Source organism: Echinops telfairi, unplaced genomic scaffold (assembly GCF_000313985.2).
Source record: "Echinops telfairi isolate 266 unplaced genomic scaffold, ASM31398v2 ScPeMD7_7458;HRSCAF=8496, whole genome shotgun sequence".
NCBI lineage: Eukaryota > Metazoa > Chordata > Mammalia > Afrosoricida > Tenrecidae > Echinops > Echinops telfairi.
Window position 1 is genome coordinate 6830097 of NW_022111358.1, and position 5724 is coordinate 6835820.

General features: G+C 54.4%; 1 long non-coding RNA gene and 1 other non-coding gene across 3 annotated transcripts; one reads left to right on the plus strand and one right to left on the minus strand.

The window, feature by feature from the left end:
* Nucleotides 1-177: 177 nt before the first annotated feature.
* On the minus strand, nucleotides 178-2779 carry LOC123522747. 2 transcript variants are annotated; one of them, XR_006680968.1, is made up of 3 exons: nucleotides 2570-2779; nucleotides 2115-2417; nucleotides 178-1920 (listed from the first exon to the last, which is right to left on the minus strand). It is a non-coding gene; the product is annotated as an uncharacterized LOC123522747 (long non-coding RNA). The 2 variants fall into 2 exon arrangements; XR_006680967.1 differs by lacking the exon at nucleotides 178-1920 and having other exon boundaries at nucleotides 1957-2417.
* Nucleotides 2780-3065: 286 nt separating this feature from the next.
* Nucleotides 3066-3137, plus strand: TRNAT-CGU. Its single transcript has one exon. It is a non-coding gene; the product is annotated as a tRNA-Thr (tRNA).
* The last annotated feature ends 2587 nt before the right edge of the window (nucleotides 3138-5724 follow it).

The following is a 5724-nucleotide window of genomic DNA, read 5'->3' on the forward strand; positions in this document are numbered from 1 at the left end:
GTGTAAGATATGACAAAATAATAATTTATAAATTATCAAGGTTTCATGGGGGAGGGGGAAGAGGGAGGGGGAAATGAGGAGCAGATACCACAGGCTCAAGTAGAAAGCAAATGTTTTGAGAAGGATGATGGCAACAAATGTACAAATGTGCTTGACACAATGGATGGATGTATGGATTGTGGTAAGAGTTGTACGAGCCCCCAATAACATGATTAAAAAAAAGAAAGGTCAACTGATTAATAATAAAATCTAGTGGCGAGGTCACTTCAGCTGCATTTTCAAGTGGCATTTCAGTGGACTGATGCAAGCCATTGTGTGTGTGTGGGAAAACAGGCAGGCCCAGAAGGTGGCTGTGGAGGAGGGTGCCTGCAGGTGGCGGCTCTCCAAGGGTGTAGTGGTGCACCAGGACCAGCACCTGGATGGCTGACCACTGACGGCACCGCCATTACTGCAGAAGAGGACACGAAGGTCCTCTCAGAAATCGAGGGCAGGATGTTGGCGAGGTGTGGACAGGCAGACAGTTCTGGACATTCTCAGAAGCCAGCTTACTGCCATAGTCCTCGATCAGGTCCCTGGTCCTCCTGTTTGGATAGCGTGATGCACTTCCCATTCGGCTGTGCCCCTTGAGGAGGCTCCTGGCCACCTGGGCCTGCCACCTGCACTAGGGTGGTGGTCTTGTTGAGCAGGGCCTTCGGGCACTACAGCACTCCCATACACACCAACAAATAAAGGGGCTTCGGAGTGTGACCCTCTGGGGGAAGGCTTAGGAGAACCCAGTTCCCCGGCCTGCTAAGCCAGGTATGGCGATCTAGCCTGGTCTCTTGGCCACTACCAAGGGATGGCCAGAGGGGGAAGCCAGCTGTATTAGGATACTCTAACAAATTCACCAAAACTATATAAATGCCATTATGTCCGCTAGAAAGAATTACTGCTGACTAATGTTAAGATTCCACCATCATTTGAGATTGTCATCTTGAGTTCGTTTGTTAAAAATGTGAAGGAAAAAAAGGTGCATTTCTGAATAAACGAATCACAGCCCTGGTGACAGTACTGGGGCAACTGGACTGCAAGGCTGGCAGTTCAACCCCCACCAACGACTCCAAGGAGAAAGATGAGGCTGTCAGCTCCTGCAGATTTAAAGCCTCAGAACTCCTCGTTGGAATCAGCTGGATGGCACTGGGTGGGGTGTATGTTAAGTGTGTGTCACTCATACACACACACAAATATACTTTTCTCTGATGCTAAGATCGCAGGTTCTTTGAATTGTCTTCTTCGTGCTTTTCAACGCTTTCTTAGGTCTTCCAAAACCTTTGCAATGGAGACTTGTGAGGAGTTGGTGGTGGTGTCGGCTGCTGGTTTGTACCCGATTCTGGTCACCCTCTGCCTGCCCCCAGGAAGCCCCAGACCCTTCCTCCTGAGTTCCTCCCTGGCCCAGTCCCCCGCCACCTGAGACCGTGGTCACAGGTCAACAAGGGCAAACTCCAAACTTCCTGCCCCTGAGGGGATTCCAACTCACAGTGACCCCGTGGAGGGTTTCCAAGACTGTCACTCTTTACAGGCGCAGACAGCCTCCGCTTCCTTCCAAAGAGCAGCTGGTAGGTTTGAATCACGGTGTTGCCGTTGGCAGCCCAAGGTCTAACCCATAGCACACCCCCCTCACCCTGTCAACAAGTCAATGCTAACTCAGAGTGACCCTGAAGGTCAGGGCAGGATTGCCCCTGTGGGTTTCCAAGACTGTCACTCTACAGGGGCAGACAGCCTCCGCGTTCTCCTTCAGAACTGCTGGTGTCTGCTGACCCTGACCCCGTGGTCAGCAGCCCCACAGTCCCCACTGCCTCCCAGGGCCTCCAGGCAGCATTATCAGGTTCTCCTTAAAGGGCAGAGGGGCCTCGTTTCCTTTTTTTAATTATGAGAAAAGATCTGCAAAAGATACAAAGAATTACATAAACTCTCATGTTTCCACCTCCTTCACGGATTTATTTGCTGTGCTTCTTTTTGGAGTGGAAACAAAACATTACCCCAAAAGCTAATGTCTCTCTCTCCTGCCTGCCCCCTTCTCTGCCTTATCTTCTCCCAAGAGATGTTCCTACCTTGACATAGTTCGTGTGACTTACCCTTGCTTTCAACCAATGTATGGTATTGTCTTATGTCTTGCTCCTGTTAATCCCCTGTGCTTTTGTGCTCTGTCCAAGTGGATAAGCATCCTTCAGAGCCTAGACCACTTCTTGAATAGCGATAGACTGTTCCATGCTCTCGGATCCATCCATTCATTTTCTCCAGTTACTCATTCTCTGCGGCACAGTCCGTGGAACCTCCTCTGGGAGGGCATCTCTGTGCGCCCACATCGGTTCCTCCGTGCATGGTCATCTTGTCCAAAAGGCGGTCCGGAGTCCACCCCACATGAGACGCCTCCGTGCCTGCGGGAGGAGGGCGGAATGAACGATAGCGTGTAGAGAGGGGTCACTTGCTCTAGCCCTTGTCTTTCTCTAAAGCATCAGCCTCGGTCACCTTGCACCGCCCTTCCCGGGCCTCCACCCACGCGGCCGATCTCCGCGCGCGGCCAGTTTACCTGCCGGCTACGGCGCAAAGGACGCGGCCAAGGTCACTCGGCTGACTAGTCTGTCCTGGGCACGCTCCGCGGCCGCAGCCCCGGCTTCCGCTTCCGTCCGGCGAAGCGTTAGAGCCGCTTCTCTCCCCTTTCGGGGCCTCTTTCCTCCGTTTTTGGTTTTTTTTTTCTGGAGTCCCCCGCTGGTCTCTTTCCCGGCGTCTCGGCGGCCGCCGGGTCTCGGGGAGGGTGGGGGAGGCGCCCGAAGCGGAAGCAGCGGTAGCAGCGGTTGGGCCGGGCTCCCACGAGTCTGCGGGTTCGGGCCCGCCGGGCGCGGGCGGGAAGTGTGGGGTGGGGCTGGGCCGGGCGCTGGGAGCCCGGGGTCCGAGCGGGGCGGTCTGGACGGAGGGCGGGCCCGGGGGCGGGGCCGGGGCGGGGCGGGCGAGCCCAGCCCCTCCCCCTCCGCGCACCCGCCGCCACCTCCCTCCACTGAGAGCTTCCACCGCTCGCTCGGCTGTCAGGCGCGGTGGCCAAGTGGTAAGGCGTCGGTCTCGTAAACCGAAGATCGCGGGTTCGAACCCCGTCCGTGCCTGGTACCCGAGGTTGTGGCTTTAACCGTGAGGCTGTGATACCTTTGCTTAGGACTCCGCCCGGTGCGCGGCGTCTTTTTTTAACTCTCCGAATCCTGCTTTGGAACACTGCAAGGTCCGTCTGGCGCAGGTGCCGTGCCCAGGTTCCGCAGAAATTCGGTGTCAGCTCTCGCGCGAGCCCCGGGACCCGTTCGTGTTGTCTGGTCCCAGGCGCAGGGTGCCCCCGGGCCTCCCGATGTCGCCGATAGGAAGAAACGTGGACCTGGGGTGACCACCCGGGCTAGCAGTGGCGCTGCCCGCAGCAGGGACGTGTTCTACGAGTGCAGTAGAAGACGCAACCTTCCAGAAAGGGCGCGTGGGTTTCGGACATGGTGTTTCTGGATGTCCCTTGTCCCGTTTCATGTGAGCTCTGCAGGCCATGTGGCCTCCTGCCTCCTTGTCTAGGAAGCCAGCCACGTTGTTCAGCTAGTGGGCGCTGATTGCTTTCCCAGCCCTGTGTACTGACCCGCGGAACCTGGCTCCTAGACAGCGATGCCACGCCTCAAATCCCCTCCAGGATAAACTGCCCCATTTAATACGACTCTGCCGACTGTCCCCATTCGTTTTGACACAGCCCAGGTAGCTGTCTTCCGCTTTAAGGGGTGACATTCAGCAAAGAACAGAACTTAGAACGTCACCTCCCTTCGTGCTGTACACACCATGCTCGGGTTAGTGTGGGCCAAGTTCACGTTCCTGGTGGTGGTGTGGTTACATGTTGGGCTGCAATCGGCATGGCTCGGCAGTTCTAAATCACCAGCAGCTCCGGCTCCGTGGGCGAAAGACTGGGCTCTCTGCTCCTGTGAGCAGTTGGTCTTGGAAATCCACAGGGGGTCACTATGATGATGGCAGTGAGTTTAGTTTTTTGTTTTTAACCAATGTCCCATTTGTGGCCATGAGGAACTTGGGGTGGGTGAAAGGCCAGTGGAGTCTCTTAGGGGCTGCCTCTAGGGTTGTCAGAATACAGGAGATGAGCCCGACAGCAGGGAAATTCAGATTCCAATACATGGAAGAAATGCTCTTGACCTTTGAAGAGAATGCTGAGCTAGGGTCAGTGTCCCAACGGAATTGTTACTGAAAGGCAAATCCGTTTCTGACAAGTGCTGTTGCCTACATGGATTTCAGTTATTAAGGGCTTGGAAGGGACATGGCCTCCAATGTTCTCTCCATGCTGATCCCTGATGAAAAACACTGGGTCTCTTAGACCAGGTGAAGCAGAGAACTCCACTCCAAGGAGGGAGGGAGTGAGCCAGGTGCAAGTCAACATAAGACGATCAAGGTGCAGAGAAGGTCAACCTACAGAAGCGGGGTAATTGGGGCTCCTGAAGGTGCAGGGCTGGAGGCAGTCGGTAAGGATGGATCCCGGTTCGAGCTCCAGGAGGAGCGAGGAAAGTGAAGGCAGTTTTAACACAAGCACAAGGTGAAGCTGAAAGAGAAAGGTCTTGGGATTGGCTCGAGAGCTAGCAGCTATCTACACTGACGTCAGTCTCAGGGAGAGAGGCCAGCAGCGCCTACAAGATCAGCCGTGGAGCCCAGTGCAACATGGGAACCCTAGGCTGGTGGAGTTTCAGCAGGGGCAGAAGGAACGCCTGTCTGGACTCCTGTGTGGGGCTTATTGCAGGCCCCCTGTCCCAATCACCCACATTCCCTGGACATCACTTTCCTTTTCTGCAAAATCCGAAAGGTGAAGGGTACATTTCTTACAAGCCCGAAATTCTCAGTTTCTCCTGAAGGGCCTGAATCATGGGAGAAGTGAGGGAACTTCAAGTCACCCCACCCAGCGCAGCCAATGTGGTGAATCATAATAGCTCCTTTCACAGCTGGCCTGGTCTTGCAACCTTGGGAAGGAATCTCTATGACCCTGGCTCCACCCCCACCCCTATCACCAGTCTCCATGCGCTCAAAGGGCCTCCCCTTTGCTGCCTCCCAACCCTGGTCTCTACAGAACAGCGGCCTCTGGTACTGCCGTTTGGAAGCCACGGAGGCAGACAGTCATTTGTGGGCTGCAAAAACCTCCAGAATATTTGTTAAACTATCAACTACACTAGGTTGGGCCTCTCCCTTCCTGTGCAGAAATATTATTTAACTTAAAAGTAGAATGTGGCAAGTTATATACATTGTGCCTCATGCTGTCTGTTTGGACGTGTGAGAGTCCAGACTAGAGATAGATACATACTTTTAAAACATCTTTTCATTGTAAGAGAAGCACAGATTCAAGCTTCACAGATCAAAGGAATGGCTTAACAGCTTATCAAGGGGACCAGGAGCCAGGTCTGAGAACTGTGCCAGAAGTCCTTCCAGGTGCTCCTCCTACTGACCGCCGAGCCCCGACTCCTGTAACCATCGCCCAACTTTGACAGAAATCATTACGAAAGGCCTGGTGACCTCCTTCCAAAACCAGCAGGTGAGAACACCATGGATCAAAGTGGTCAGACCCTGCTGTGCGCTGGTCCTCCTGAGCCCCGCACGGGTGGACTCAAGGGGATGCTAGCAACAGGTGGGCGTGTATTGTTGACACACCTTTTAAACCTTTATCATCATCATCAATAAGGA